Source organism: Tamandua tetradactyla, chromosome 4 (genome assembly GCF_023851605.1).
Source record: "Tamandua tetradactyla isolate mTamTet1 chromosome 4, mTamTet1.pri, whole genome shotgun sequence".
Classification (NCBI taxonomy): Eukaryota; Metazoa; Chordata; class Mammalia; order Pilosa; family Myrmecophagidae; genus Tamandua; species Tamandua tetradactyla.
In genome coordinates, this window is record NC_135330.1 from 82,533,335 (window position 1) to 82,549,864 (window position 16,530).

At 44.7% G+C, this 16,530-nt stretch overlaps 1 pseudogene; it reads left to right on the forward strand.

Moving 5' to 3' along the window:
- The first annotated feature begins 1,060 nt into the window (after nucleotides 1-1,060).
- LOC143679095 (tubulin beta chain pseudogene) lies at nucleotides 1,061-2,390 on the forward strand (annotated as a pseudogene).
- The last annotated feature ends 14,140 nt before the right edge of the window (nucleotides 2,391-16,530 follow it).

Sequence of the window (16,530 nt, forward strand, 5' to 3'; positions counted from 1 at the left end):
AAAGTGTGATTCATCCAAAACAAATTTTTTAGGTCCTCAAGAAGTACCAATAAGTTTAATGAGCTAAATTAAATAGACTACAATGCCTAACTTTTTTCTCATCCCCATTCCCAACTCAAGAGAATCATTGCTTCTATCCTTCCTTTTGCTAAAATTACTACTTCACATTCCATTCGCTCTTTAATCAGACTCTCCTGAAACCACGCTGGGAAAGGTCACCAGAAACCTTCTAAACATCAACCCCCAGGTCATTTCTCCACTTCTCTGTGGCATTTGGCTCTGCATCCTCTTCCATTAGTCTCATACTGGCCACATTAAAATTTGGCCCATGTGTTAGTTAAAAAAAAAAAAAAAAAAAAAAAAAAAATTTGGCCCAGCCTGCCAATGGGTATCAGCACCCCCTCTCTGGAATTCCTCCAGGCCACTGCCTGCTCCACAGCTCCCAGCTCCCGCTTTCCCTTGTTCTTTGACGCTTGATGCCTTGGTGTTCTCCACATTCACTGCCATCCCCTAACTTGTTCACAGGATTGTCAGACCCCCCCACACGAAAGGCTCTTGCTGCACATGCTCTGCACCTATGAACATAAGTTTCATAGCCACACATACACCAGGTGCATATACATACGTGCATGTGCACGTGCATACAAACACATGGCGACTCACCCCATATGTGTGGGGTTTTCACCTGTGCCTTCCAGTCTCACGAGTGGCTCCTTTCACTGCCATGCCCAACTGTGCCTCAGTCCTGGCCTGATGCTGAAAAATCCCTTTATAAAATACTCTGTGTTCCTTCTTTTCTCTGAGCATCCACCCACCTGCTTTGCCAGTGTTGGTTATAGACTTCTCCCCCTCCTCCCAGCTCGTAAAGGCAGATATGCCTTCCTTCTTTCTCCCTCTCAAAGCCTTCCTGCTGCCACATTCGGACCTTACTGCTTCAGCCTCCAGTCCAGGATCCATCCTGCCAGCTTACGACCCACAGAGAGAAAGATTCCATATCCTTCTCTTGCCCTATACACACTTTGAGGTTAGCAAAAAGTTAAAATAAATTTTAAATGTGAGGGAAATCATACACATCCGGGCTGGTCAGTGTGGCAACCAGATCGGTGCCAAGTTCTGGGAGGTCATCTACCATGAACACAGCATCGACCTTATGGGCACTTACCCCAGGGACAGCGGCCTGCTGATGGACCACATCTCTGTGTACTATGATGAAGTGACAGGTGGCAAATATGTTTCTCATGCTATCTTGATGGATCTAGAACCTGGGACCATGGATTCTGTTCACTTGGGTCCTTTTGGCCAAATCTTCAGTCCAAGCAACATTGTTTTTGGTCAGTCTGGAAAGGCAACAACTGGGCCAAGGACCAATATTTAGAGGGAGCTGAGCTGGTTGACTCAGTCCTGGATGTGGTGTGTAAGGAGGCCAAGAGCTGTGACTGCCTGTGAGGCTTCCAGCTGGCCCACTCACTGGGAGGGGGCACAGAATCTGGAATTGGCACCTTGCTCATCAGCAAGATCCGTGAAGAGTATCCTGACCATATCATGAACACCTTCCATGTGGTTCCCTCACCCAAAGTGTCCAACACAATGTTTGAGCCCTACAATGCCACCCTCTCGGTCCATCAGTTGGTAGAGAATACAGATGAGACCTACTGCATTGACAATGAAGCCCTCTATAACATTTGCTTTTGCACCCTCAAGCTGACCACACCAACCTACTGAGACCTGAACTATCTCATCTCTGCCACCATGAGTCGGGAATGTAACCACTTTCTTCCACTTTCCTGGCCAGCTCAATGCTGACCTCCATGAATTGGCAATTAACAGATGCCCTTCCCACGTCTCCACTTTTTCATGCCTGGCTTCACCCCTCTGACCAGCCATGGCAGCCAGCAGTACGGCCCTCACTGTGCCCAAACTCATCCAACAGGTCTTTGGTGCCAAGAACATGGTGGCTTCCTGTGACCCCCACCATGCCAGTACCTCACCGTGGCTGCTGTATTCCATGGGTGGGTGGATGTCCATGAAGGATGTGGATGAGCAAATTGTCAATGTGCAGAACAAGAATAGCAGCTACTTTGCGGAATGGATCTCCAACAACATCAAGACAGCCCCCTGTGATATCCCACCCCATGTCCTCAAGATGGCGGTCACCTTCATTGGCAATAGCACTGCCATCCCGGAGCTCTTCAAACACATCTCAGAGCAGTTCAGTGTCATGTTCCACTGAAAGGCCTTCCTCCACCAGTATGTGGGAGAAGGCACAGATGAAATGGAGTTCACCAAGCTGAGAGCAACATGAACGAGTTCGTCTCTGAGCACCAGCAGTACCAGGATGCCAGTGCAGAAGACAAGGAGAATTTCAGGAAGAGGCAGAAGAAGAGGCATAAGGCAGAACCCCATCACCTCATCTTCTTAATTTCCTCAGCCTTCTTCCTCATTGGCCCCTTTCCTCTCCCTCAGAATTTGCATTTTCTGCCTGTTTTGAACAGTGCCTGGCACATAATAGGCTCTCAATCAATAATTTGCTGTTTGTTGAATGTCTCATCTCTCCTTCCACTCTGGGAAACCTAGATTTCTGTCATTCTGTGTAGCTCTATATTTCCTTCTGGTACCCACTCCTCCCAGTTAATAATCCTCTCTGCTCTTAAGGTATTTCTCCAAAATGCTGGGTCTCATGCAGATCCCATTTAGAACAAGGAAAGGGGATGGGATTTTACATTCTAGAGCAATTTTGAGGAGGAGAACCCAGATTCTTTAATGATTATGTCATGATTCCCGAGTATTTCCCTGTCCCTGTCTCAGCTGCAGGGAAGGTGTTACAGTATTATCCCCACTTTCAGTTTCCTTCCAAGCTCTGTCCTAAGCTCTCAATTCCCTTAGAAAGTGTCTACCCTACTCTGTTGGTGGGGTCCTCCCTCCCTCCTTCATACTGGATTTCTTCTTTCACCTGGTCCACCAAGAGAGAAGAGATTGACCTTGATCCCTAAACCTCCAGAAAGCCCATCCTTGCCATGCTCACCTTCTCTTACCCCCAAAAGAGGAATTGCAGCCCTGACATGGAAAGGTGGGTGCTGCCACCTAAGTGAGTCAATATCCTGGAAGAGGGCATAGGACACTCTCCATCTTTTTGTGACATCTCTTTTGCCATTGCCTTTCCCGCCACCCATCCTTAGTCTTCTTCATCTTCTACACTTCAAATCTCTTTTTTGTGTTGAACTTGCTGCTTTTTTTCATACTGAAAAGATGACATTGCCCCAAGGGCCAAAATTAAATGAGAACTGAAAAAAGAAAAAGAAAAAAGGCAGATGTGCCTCTGGGTACTTCTCTGGTCTTGCTTCCAGTTACTTCACAGAGCCCTGTGGCTTTGACTATGATCTACACACACTGTAATTCCCAGATGCAAATCTGGAGACCTGAGTTTAAATCTCTATTTGTAGTGTTCACAGCTACCAAACATTCAGTGTGTCCACACCCCTCTTATTATCTTCTTCCTCAAATACATTTTATGTTCTGTGGTTAATGGCACTGCCAGCTCCTAATTACTCCCATGAGAACAACTGAGGGCACCTGGGTTCCCCCTTCTCCCTAACTTCCATTCATTCCCTAAATCCTATTGATTCTACCTCTGAAAAAATGCTCAACTCCATTCTCCCTATCACGGCTTCCCACTGCCATAGTTCAGGCATGGGACATCTCTTATGGGAACTATCACAATCAAAAGCTAACAGACCACAGTCCACCTTGAACTTTTCTCCTTCAATCCACATCCACCACCTGGCTACACTTGTCGTCCTAAAACCCCAATACGATGATGTCACTCTTTGGTATTTCCCATGATGATGTCACTCTTTGGTATTTCCCATGATGACGTCACTCTTTGGTATTTCCCATGCCTCCAGCAATGTTTGCACAAGGTGCTTAGCAGACTGTCAACATCAGAATTGCCTAGGATGCCAGCTGTGGTAGTTAGAGTCAGTTGTCAAGTTGGCCAGGAGAAGGCACCTAGTTCTGTTGCTGTGGACATGAGCCAATGGTACATGAACCTCATCTGTTCCTGAATACATCTGCAGTCAGCAAGGAGGCGTGCCTGCTGCAATGAATGATGTTTTGATTTAATTGGCTGGTGCTTAAATGAGAGAGCTCAACATAGCACAGCCCAAGCAGCTCAGCATACCTCATCTCAGCACTCACAGCTCAGCCCAGGCCTTTGGAGATGCAGAAAGAAATCACCCTGGGGAAAGTTGTTGGGACACAGAGGCCTGGAGAGAAGACCGGCAGAGACCACCCTGTGCCTTCCCATGTAAGAAAGGACCTCAGTTGAAAGTTAGCTGCCTTTCCTCTGAAGAACTAAAATAAATCCCCTTTTATTAAAAGCCAATCCATCTCTGGTGTGTTGCATTCCAGCAGCTAGCAAACTAGAACACCAGCTTATAGTATGGATTTATGAACCCCACCCGAGACCAACTGAATCAAATCAGTGGATCCCAGAAACCTATACAGTCAGCCAGTCTCCAGGTGAGCCTTCAGTCTAATAAAGATTGAGAGCCACTGACCTACAGATTCTTCTGGAAGTCATGACAGGCCTTTCACAGTCTAACCCCTGCCTACATTTTCAATCTCATTTTCACAAAACCTCACCCTCAAGCCTTCATTCTGTACACATGCCCCATGCCTTTGCTCAGGCTGACTCCCCTTCCTGGAATGCCCTTTCCCTTTCACTGCCAGACCTCACTATGGCTTATCCCTAAAATCACCTTCTCTGTGACATTTTCCATTATGCCCCCTGGTTAAAACTGATGCCTATCCCCTCAGGACCTCGTGTATATTTCCATGATAGGGCAACTGGCTGCCCCATAGTAAAGGTTTTAGCACCTATTTGCCTATTAGGCCAAGTACTTCTTAAGGGCAAGAGCAAAGTTTTATTTATCTTTTTGTATCTCAAGTGCCTGCTATACGGTGCATGCACAATAAAGTGATTTTTTGAATGTGTGACTGAATAAATAAAATCCACTACCACAACACAAACATTAAAGTCTGCAGACAGCAGCATTTAGGGAAACACTTAAAACTGAACCTTAGTAGTGCTAAAAGCTTCCTGATGCATTCGTTTACACCAAGAAGACCCAAATTTAACTCCTAAATTCAGAAGACATCACAAGAAGACAAAATATCCAGATCACTTTCCAAGTAAGGGCATAAACACATGAGTGTGTGATAGTTTCTGCTAGTGGTGCCTTTCATGCAAAACCCCATGGCTAAGACCTAATTCTCAGACCGATGGGTAACTAATGGGTAACTCACCAGGACACCAGAAAAACAAGGCTCTAGAAGGGACATGCCATCTGTCATTTTTCCGACAGTTGATGGCATTGTTTGAATAACCCCTGAGTTCATGACTTTGTCCTCTGGACCAGAGAGAGACATGGAGGAGCAGCAGGGGTAAAAGAGTAAGTCAACTGGTTTCTTCTTTCCAAGGGTTTACTGACTAGCTAAAACTACCTAAAAGTTGCACTTGGCAAAAATTCAAGAATAAAAGCAACATGGTATAGTGGAAACTACGAATCAACCTGCAAAGCCCACAGCTGCTGAAGGGATGCAAGTGAAAGAAAAGGATCAGAGGTTCATTTATAATCACAGGACGTTGGTGCTGGAAGAGATGAGGGGGACTGTCTGATACAGAACATCCATTTTTCACAGATGAAAACGAAGTCACAGGGTGAAATGACTTTTACAAAGTCATTCAAATAGTTGATTTAGCCAGGAAAAACTTCCAGGTGGAAATAAGATTAACTTGGAAAAAAGAGGTGAGGTTTGCACAGGCTGTTTTAGAGGAGTAACCATAGGTGGGGGAAGAAAGAGAGGCTTTGGAGGAAGGAGCTGAAGCAAATGAACAGGCTGTGGGAGACAAAGCAGAAGCTTCTGGGATGAAGCCAAGAGAAATGAGTGAAGTTGGGATGTCAGATGGGAGTGAGGGGCCAGTCTTCATGAATGGAAAGCCCTAGTTAGACACAGCAGCAGGATTTGAAAGAACACAGTTGAGTTACAGTGTTATATGATGAATTCCTGTGCCATAGGAATCCAACCCCACTCAGAATCGTAAACTGTAGGAGCTGGAGTGACCTTGGAGGAAAACCAGTGAACGCATTTTTCCAGGGAAATAACCCCAGGCTAAGAAGGAGGCAGGGCAAGGGCGTGGATTTGGAGGCACACTGATCCAGCTTCACACCCCAGCTCTGGGACGGATCAGTCGTGTGTCTCTGAGAAACTCACTTCATAGCTCACTGCTGTTCTGTTCTTTTATCAAGCATTTCCCATGCTCCAGAGAATGTGTCAGAAGTAGCATTACAGAGGGAATAAGACAGGGTTCCTATTTTGTAAAAACAGCTAAATCCTACATAAAATCACGCCACTTCTCTGTTCCCCACCCTGCAACGCTCTATCTCACTTAGACTAAAGCTCAAGTCTTTGCAATGGCCCACTGGACCTCCCCCACAGCCTTCATGTGCACGGCTCACTTCCTTCTTCTGTCACTTTACAATACCTCTCCTTACTGACATTGAATATGCGGGCATCCTCCTGCCCGTTGTGAATGAATACAATTTCATTTAAGGAAAAGAGATGGGTTCTAGAAGAAAATGGGAGAAACCAGTGCCATTTCAACTGTGGAGAAGGAAAACTCGGATATTGACCAAAGAAGCTGCTAATCAGAGGCTTCCCTTAGAAAGTTGCTGAGGTGAATAGCCAGGGCACTCTCTGATGAGTTGGTCTGAACAATTTCCTGGAGGAAAGATATGACCGTGCCCATCGCAGCACAAGGCACCATAGCAGGGCACTGCCCCTGCTAACCACTTCCATCACTCATGATGCCAGTGAAGCTCCTCTCTTTATCTAGCTATTACTTTGTATTTCTGTTGTCTACCCCCCCACCCATAAGCCATCACATCTGTGTTTAATACTTGCCATTTTATTTGTAAATGTTCTTGTAAAATATATATTAGTTTGCATGCATGGATTTGTAACTTATATAAATGGCATTGTGCTATATATAGCTCTTTCTTTTTTAACTTTTCCTTTACTCAGAACTATGCTTTCAAGATCCATGCATATTGCCATGTGTGCTTCAAACTATTGCACAGTTGACTGAATGTGCCTCCTCTCCCTTGTGCTTCTTCGTGGGGGTGCACAAACACTCACATACAGACAGTATCACAAAAAACATGGTACACAATCCTTTGTGTATCTGGATGAGAGCGATGTTTTTAGGGACATATCCTCTGGAGCAAATTGGGTCCTAGGAGAGATAGATAGACATTTAGAGATGTGTGAGTGAGAGAAAACTGATAGGTAGCTGACAGATTAGAGATAGAGATAGGTTTAATTCACTACATATTTAAGAATGTGCTGTGCCAGACAGAGCCAACCCCATCTTCCTGCATACACCTACTCCACCCTGTAGACATTTCTAGCACAGCCCTTGGTAAAGCATCCAGAAGGGGAGGTGACCCCTTCCTAATCATCACTCCACACACATCTCCTCATTCTCAAGTCACACAGTCTTTCTTGATCCCCACAACTGAAAACAATCTTTCTGTTGTCTAAACTCCCAAAACATCTGCTAGTATCTTTTTAAGGGCACCTACCTTAGCTATACACAGGTTTAATTTCTCTTATAAAGCTCTAAACCCTACTCATCTTGGTGGCATGGTGGTTAAGCATGGACTTTGAAGTCCAAGAGACCTGGAGTTGATTCTCTGCTCTGTCACTTACATGCTATGAGATCTTTAGACAAATTGAGCTCTTTTAACTTTAATTCCTCCATGTGCATACTGCCTCTCTTGAAGGTTTACTAAATAATTAAATTAAAAATGTTATATAAAAGACTTAGCCTAATGCTTATCACAACATACAAGCCCAATAAGTGGCAGCTGTCATTATCATCATTATGAAGAACATGCACAGAGCATCACATAGATTCTTAATTGATAGGCACTCAGTGAATGAATTACTAAGTCTTAAAAATGTTCACTGCCCTACCCGAGGCCATGACTGGAGTATGTCATGGCAGGAATTTGAACCAGGCTTTCTCTGTGCCCTCTCTTCTCTAAAACTATGCTTCCTGGGATTTTTTAATAAGTAGCTAACATTAAGGCTTAAGTGGTAAGAAAAGAGGAGTTGGGAGAATTTCTATATCATTTCAGAGAAATAGGAAGAGAATGCATGGTAGTGGGCTGTGTCAAGCTTCTATTTCCTGGCACCCACCTTATGGTTGGTGGTGTGGTTGGAGAAGTCAGTGAGATGCCATACATGTGAGGTACTTAGACCAGTCCTAGCACGTAGCATGTATTTGAATTTGCCATAATTATTATTAGCTGCTTGGTCCACAGACACAGATAGATTTACTTGCCTTTTCCCAGGCAAAGCAGTTGGTTCCTCACCTACCCTGAGGAAAACCTAAGCTTGAACAACCTTCTAATCCCTTTCAAATGAAGTTGCTCAGATTCAGTGAAACAAAGAACTTTCAGAAGCTCATTAAAAAGTTCCAACAGCTTCATGAAAGCAAATGCTTTTTAGCAATCAATACTTTCATGCTCTGAAATGAAAGAATTGGAATCATGAAGATTAAGCGCTCCTTGCTTGAACGAGAGAAAGGGAGGGAGGGAGGGTTCTGTCTATAATTGATAGAAAGTGCTGAGGAGTCAAGGAGCAACCAGGTTCTGCTTCCCAAGGAAGGTAGAGCACACCAACTGGTTCACCACCCATGGGCCCAGCACTGAGGTGGGGAAATGGGGTCCAGTCAGGTCCAAGCAGATGATTTACCCGGAGATGCCAAATTATGGGTCCCAGCGATGTTAAGAAGAGAAGCATAATATCCAGAGAAAGTTTTAAGTGTCATTACAAATGAAAGCTCCAAAGTCACATGTCTAGGTGATTGGAGCATGTCCCAGTGCAGAGGTCAGCACAGGCCAGGGCAAGCCAGGTAGGAATAAAGGTCTTAGGTGGCTCCCAAGGGTCTAGGGCTACTCTTGAGTGAAGAATGCCCACAAAACAGAATCTGGGAATGTTTGTACCAATTTCAAGCTGTACTAGAGTCCTTGGAAATATAGGTCTTGTGTTGGTTAAGACTCCAAATATCATCAACCCAGACCACTGAAGCCTAACTAAGAATCATGGAATAAGTTAAAATGAATGGAGCATTCCATGTTATGCTTAATGGACACAAGGTCAGGTTTGTGTTGATTTGGGAGGATGGAACTACTTGTGGTCCCAATATCTTGTGGAGTGAAGGCAGCAATGAAATAAATTAGTTACACAACAAGGGTCTTTGGGATATCATAGTTGAAGCAGGTTGGCTATAAAGGGAGGAGTTAGAGCATTGCACGTCAGGCAGTCAGCAAGGATTTCTCTACAGCACCAGGCTGATGAACTCTAAACATTGAAAAATATAGTTGGTCAGAAGCTGTTGATTCCATGCTCTGTTCTGTTGTATTTGCTCAGTGAAGCCCACCAGACCCCCACAGGATCACATTACAGCCTAAGACATTTTGGATTCTTCAGTGACGTTTGCTCCCCATCATGGCAGGGATCAACATGCTAGGACTGGCAGAGGTCCCAGTCATGGCAAAGCCAAATTTTGCATGGGATAGGAAGATCAGGCCTGGGAAAAAGAACTCTGAAAATCTTCACAACCTCCTCAAAACTATATTCATACTTGGCAAATGCAAACTTTGTAAGGGGGAGCTCTCCTTGAGTGGGCTTGACCCCTTGGTGTGAGCTGTCACCACCAGCTGCATCTGCACTGCTCGCCAGGCTGAGTAGCTCCCCGAACACCAGCAGGCCATATGAACAAAGAATTCTGTTTCTCTTCTCCTTTGCCCCTTACACACCCAGTTTATATTTATCTCTAAAACTCCTCTCAGGCAGAACATTGTAGCCCAGTCTCACATTGGGATGGCATTACCAGCCCATCCATCTTAATGAGATAACGGTAGTGGAGGTATGGAAAGACTTAGATTGCAGTTGAGCACCAAGGTAATCGATCCAACCACTGGTGATAAATCCAATTCAGGCATCTTAACGACTGAAGGCAATTAAGACACAGTGGCATTGCCTAGTCACAGCTATTTTAGTGTTGACTCTACATCTACAAATGAGGTGGGGAGACTCTGGGTCAATGATTGATCTGTAAGTAGGAAAAGAAAATTTTAAACAAACCCTGGGGTTTTGCTTGATTCTCTGAGTCAATGTTCATCATGATTTCTCCCTGCAGTCAGACTTTTTGCCTAAACTGGGAGATTTTTGTAAGGTGTAATTGATGAACGAGCCATTGAGCTGGATGATGAAGTAGGTATGTGGTTTGCTATGTAATACATTGGTCATCCTTCCATAAAAGTCTCAGTGCCAGGTCATTCTCAGCCTATATGAAGACTGTATGAACGCTACATTATAAGACCCATGCCAAAAGACTCATCTTCTCCATTTTATAGTACCCTTCCACACCTTCCTGCTTTGTTCATCCTGGAGAATACGATACTCAGCAAATCTTAAGCAGAAAATTGGAGAAAGGAGGAAGTGGATCCCTCTATAATGGCAGGTACTCTCAGTGACAGGACTGTTCTGAGTCAGACAGTGACATCACTGCAAAGTAAAACAACTTCCTCTCCTTTCTGCAGGTCCCCAAACCATACACATCCACAGAGTCCAATATCCTCCAATTCTGGCTAGTATTCCCTGGCAAAAGGCAGATCTATAGGATGTTCTAATCCAGGGCTGATTAGAGGGATGGAAGCACTTATCCCCACCCCAACTGTAGGAAAGGGCCTTCTCTCCCACCTCCCAAGTAGGAGCTCTGATGTCTGGGAAAAGAGCAGACACATGGGGTTCACTGCAGATCATCATTTTATTTGCAAAAAATGTGACATTAGGAATTGAACAAGGACAGCATCCAACCCACAAAAAGTCAGCTCTGGGAGCCTGGAACCACCTCCTGGTACCATTAACAATGGAATGGGATCAGAACACGTGTCCCAGAAATATTCTGAAGCAGGTAATCTAGAGAATCAGAGCTGTACCAGCCTGGGGAGAGCCTTGAGGAGGTCCTGTCCTGCCACTTACCTGCAGGTGACCCTGGGAGAGTTGTGTAATCTGAGCCTCGGTCTTCTCATCTGTTAAATGGAATCCACTCAGTCATTTACTAAATATTTATTGACTACCTCCTGGGTGTCAGGCATGTTCTAGAGACTTATGATCTACAGGAGGAAGTAGATGAACAAAGGAACAACCACATACATGTCAAATAGTGATAAATTCTATGAGGAAAGGTAAAGCAGGGTGAAATGAGAGACAGTGATGAGGGTGCTTCTCAACATCAAGCCCCCAGAAGGCATCTACAAGCATATTGAGCAGATATATGGGGAGGGGGTGGCAGGTAGAGGGGGAAAGTGCTTCGAGTAAAAGGAGCATCCAAATGCAAAGGACCTGAATGCAGAAACTAAGTTGGCTGGTCCAAGAAACAGGAAGACCAGACTATCTTCTTCACTGGATCATCACAGAGATTAAGATTATTATCTCCATTACTCCATGCAAGGCTACACATTAATTTAACTTTTGTTAGGAGGCTTGGCAGACAACTCAGAGAGATCAATCCTACAGAACACGGCTTGCTGTAGCTCTAAGAATATCCAGATGAGGCAGCAGTAGTACCAGCCTTCTGTTCCAGGCTCTACCGCCAATCGTTTGACTTAAGGTAAGTCACAATTTATATGGGTCTTAGTTTACTCATCTAATGAAACAGAGTGACCACTTCTGTCTTAATAATAATAATAAAGCTCCACTTAAATAATTTTTTATACTTGAATTTATGAATGTAATTTATTTAATCCTCACAACACTCCTATGGGGTAGATATCACGTCATAGACAAGAAAATTGAGGCTCAGAACCATTAAGTAACTTGCCCAAGGAATCACAGATGGCATGAAAGAGAAGACAAACAGAATATTCAAGCTTTTAAAAATCCTTAGAAACTGTTTAAGATCCTTATTCTTAAACCCATCAATGGCATAATCCTCTCTTCTAGTAAATTGTTACATAAAGCCCAATACATAAAATGATCAAGGTAGAGTTCTTTGGCTGTGTTGAGTGAGGGGTCCATTCCTGTCTACGGGCACTCACCTCCATCTCCTAGCAGGCCTTAATGCTTAGGACACAGTGGGCCACAGTTTGAAAGCCCCATATCTAGTCTGATCCTTCAATGGCTTTACAAAAATAATAATAATAATAACTGGAGCCCAGAGAGGTTATGCAGGTCCCAGTTGGTCACTGGTAGAACAGGGCAGGAGTGGTGGGGGAGGGGTGAATATGTGTTCAATGTGCTGCTTCCCATATCCAAGACCCTGCCAAGTCTTCTGACTTTAAGCATGAAGCCATCATTCCCCTGACCTCCCTCCTCACAGTCTAAGTCTTGATCCCAGCTATCCCCCAACTGTCCAAAGAGCCTGGGCAGAGTAGAACAGATGGGGTGAGGACAGTCAGTGCAGCACCAGGGTTGGCTTCAGAGCAAAAGTCTTGCTTAGAGTCTTGGCTGTAATCAGAACATGGATGAAATGTGGACCACAAAGTCAAGGATGAGAAAATAGCCCTTGTGGCTGTAGGAAGGTAAGGTCCAGAGGAAATCAATGCAATAAGGCAGTGACTTATCAAATAAGTTTTTAGAAGTTGAGATTTTGTTCAGAAATACTCTTAATGGGAACCCCAATGGATAAATGAGACAAAAGTAAAGCTCTGGTTGCAGGAGCCTGCCCACTCGATTTTCCCTTGTCCTCCTCACCACCCCTTCACTGAATGTCTATGGCACCCTCAGGGAATCAAGGGCTGTAGAGTTAACTGAAAACTTCTGCCACGATGAAGGCTAGAAATAAATGAGTCAGTAAATAAGATAGAGGATGTTGTGGTAACAGGCACCACCAAAATCTTGGCTGCTTAACACAATAAAAGCTTTTTTCTCATCCATACAAAAGCTAACGTGGATCTGGAGGGAAGCTGTCTTTTTTGGGGTGTGTGCTGGTTTGAATATATGTCAGGTGTGACACACCCAACTGTTGGTATTAACTTTTGTTTAGATGGACATGTGACTGCACCCATTCCAGGTGGGTCTTGACTTGATTACTGGTGTCTTTAAAAGGGGAAACATTTTGGAGACCTGCCAGAAATGCCAGAGCTGAAAGAAATGACAGATGCCTCAGATCCAGCAGAAACTTCACAGCAGAGCTGACACAGATGTGAACACATGGAAAACAGAGACACGGATGTTTGGAGATGCTTGGAGTCCAGCAGACATTGCCATGAGATGTTAAGCAAGCCAAAACCTTCAGAGAGCCAAGGGAAGCCAAGAGATGAAAACCAGTCCCAGAGAAGCAAAGTGAGGAACCCCCCCCACAGGAACAGAGACTGAAAGCACAGAGGCGAGGAGCAAGGGACCAGAAAGCATGCCTTCCCAACTGACAGAGGTATTCCAGATGCATCAGCCTTTCTTGAATTAAATTATCTTTCCCTGGATGTCCTAATTTGGACATTTCCATAGGCTTAGAACTGTAAATGTGCGACTTATTAAATTCCCCTTTTCAAAACCCGTTTCAGTTCTGATATATTGCATTCTAGCTGCTAGCAAACTAACACTGGGTGGCTCCACTTCCAAAGTGGTTTCAGTTTTGTGGCACCTTACACCACCATTCTTCCAAGATGGCCAAGCAGGAGACCCGGGTACCTGCTCTTACATGGTTCAGCCCAGAAATGGCACACGGTACTTCCTATCCCAGCTCATGGGGGTAACTGGGTAATGTAGTCTTCTATGTGTTCAGGGAAGGGAAGAGAAACAGAAATATTATGAGCATTCATAATATTTATCACAACGAATGAGGATTATTCAACTAATAAGTCTGACATTACATTGACCGAGAACTTGCAAACTATGAAATACCATTCTGCGTATTTTCCAGATAAAGATTTCCAGGCCAAAAAAAAAGATGAGACTCACTTTGTTGTCACACAGCTAAGATTTAATGGACCTTGGGTATTCCAATTCCAGATCTGGAGCTCTTGACACATCCACAGAATTCCAGGCAAAGGGAAGGAGGGGCAACTGAGGGAGAATAAAATGAATTGCCAAATGAATGCATATGTCAAAATAATTTTTTATATTTTCTCACTTATGGTGGGGATAGGGGAGAGAAAATGTGACCAAAGAACAGGGCTGGTGGGGCAGTGGCCAGCAGGGTGAGCGAACCCTTTGCCCACCACCCTCTCCAGGATGCCGCATAAAACATTTTGGCAGTGGGTCATTCCACTGGCAATATTAGGCTGATGCATTTCAAGTCAGGACTGGACCAGTAAACAAGTTGATGTGTGCAATTTGCAGCAACGATTTGTGTGTACAGAGCACTGTGGTGTTTACCAAGCACTGTCCTAGCCGTGATTTCATCTGCATTCAGAGGCTCACCAGTGCCCTGGGCAGCGATGTTACCCTTGAGTAACAGACTGTCATAGCTCAGCCTGTTAAAGATGCAGGGCACATCCTTGGCAGTTCCACAGGAGAAGGAACCTGGCTCAGACACAGTGCATTTTGGGTGCTTGTTTGACTGCAGGGTCCAGCCTTTGCACCAGGGATTCTGGTCCTTCTTCCCCCAGCCTGAGTCTTAGCCGCAGACATCTAGACCATTTCAAACCTCTGCTCTCCGGACCTCAGGGAGCAGTGAATTCATAGAGCTTTACCATCCAGGGAGTTCAAAGTTGCTGTGCCACCCTGAGGAAAGGGAGATTTCCTAAGGCAGTCTGGTGGGTGAGGCATTGTGGTTGAGAGTGATCTTGCCACCGGCAGTGGGAAAGCTGTGTCCTGGGCTAGGTAAGTGGGCAGTTCCCACCACCATCTACAGGGAAGAAACTGGAATAAGCTGGGCAAAATGTCAGGGTCAAAAAAAGTAGATCGAAAGAGCAGGGTTTCAGTCCCAGCGGGGAATGGGTAAGCAAGACAGAGCCACCAAAGCAGACACCAGGGTGTGCAAAGTGGGCTGACAAGGAACAGGAGGAATTGGGCCAGGTAGAATGGACGGAGGTTTAAAGGCCGTGGGGCTGCCCCCAAGGCTCATCCGTGGGATGCCAGGTTACCTCCCATCTCGACCTCACCCTCAAGGACACTTTGTCTTCTTCCTAGCCTGGGCAGGATAGGCTGGGAGCAAAGCTAGGCTGAGCATGCAGTAGAGAGCAATAGTGACTGGCTGATAGGTGCTGGAGCAGGCACCAGTTCCAGGACAGGGAATCTTTCAGCACACACTTTCAGTCTCTGCCTGCCCAGGTTCTCCGAATTCTCTGGACCATGTGAGAGAGTTTCCCTGGATTGTTCCCAGCTCTGGTCTGAGAACCTCCAGCTCTTCATTTACAATATGACTCCAACCTCTTCATCCCTCCAGGACATCCTTTCCCTCCCTGATCAATTTTACTTCTTTTTCTCCCTTGGCAACTCAGCTGCTGCAAGAATTACTTGAAGCGCTCCATCTGTCTTGAGTTTGTGGTAAATAATAGCCTGGCTCTTCAGGCATTCTCACCAGCTTCTATAATCTGAGTGACCTTCCTTTTAACTCAAATGTGGAGTGGAAATCTCCACCCTTTCCCAAAGATACAGGGCCCTAGTGTTAAGGACAAAGTGCTAAAAGCAGGTGGCAGGGAACAGGTGAGCTCCACTTACTTAACCTGATCACAGAGCTCAGGAGCAAAGACTTCTTACCCTTCACGATGGGGAAATCACTGAGCAAAGTGCTTCTCAGCCTGGATATCTATTAAAATCATCTGTGGGTTTTTTGTATTGTGAACTATACATACAAAAAGAGCAATACATTTCAAAAGACATTGTAACAAGTAGTCACAGAACAGATTTCAGAGTTTGGTATGGGTTTCAGTTCCCCAATTTTAGGTTTTTCCTTCTAGCTACTTCAAGACACTAGAGACTAAAAGAAATATCGATACAATGATTCAGCAGTCATACTCATTTGTAAAATCAGGTTTTCTCTGTTATAGCTCCTTCTCCTTTGATCTTTCTCCCAATCTGTAGGGGTATTTGGACTATGCCCATTCTAAATTTTTCATATTGGAAAGGACTGTTGATATAGGATGGGGGATGGAATTAGCTGAAGTTCTGGAGATGCTGGCCTCTCTGGGTTTCAGGACTTGTCTGACCTAAGAACTCATCTGGAGACTGTAGGTCTCTGGAAAGTAATCATAGTGCATGGAAGCTTTGTAGAATCTCAGATAGAACCCTAGGTGATCCTTAGGGTTAGCAGAAATGGTTTTGTTCGGGGTTTGGCAAACCACGGTAAATAGCAATATCTAGCTATAAACAGAGAAGCTAAAGTCTTCAAGAACATTTGAGAGAAGGTGTTATTATTCAGTTTGCAGGAGAAAAGACTGGAGGAAACTTGGTAAGACTAGAGGGTTTGATACATGGACCATACAATATTCAATATTTTGTTTCTGGCTTATT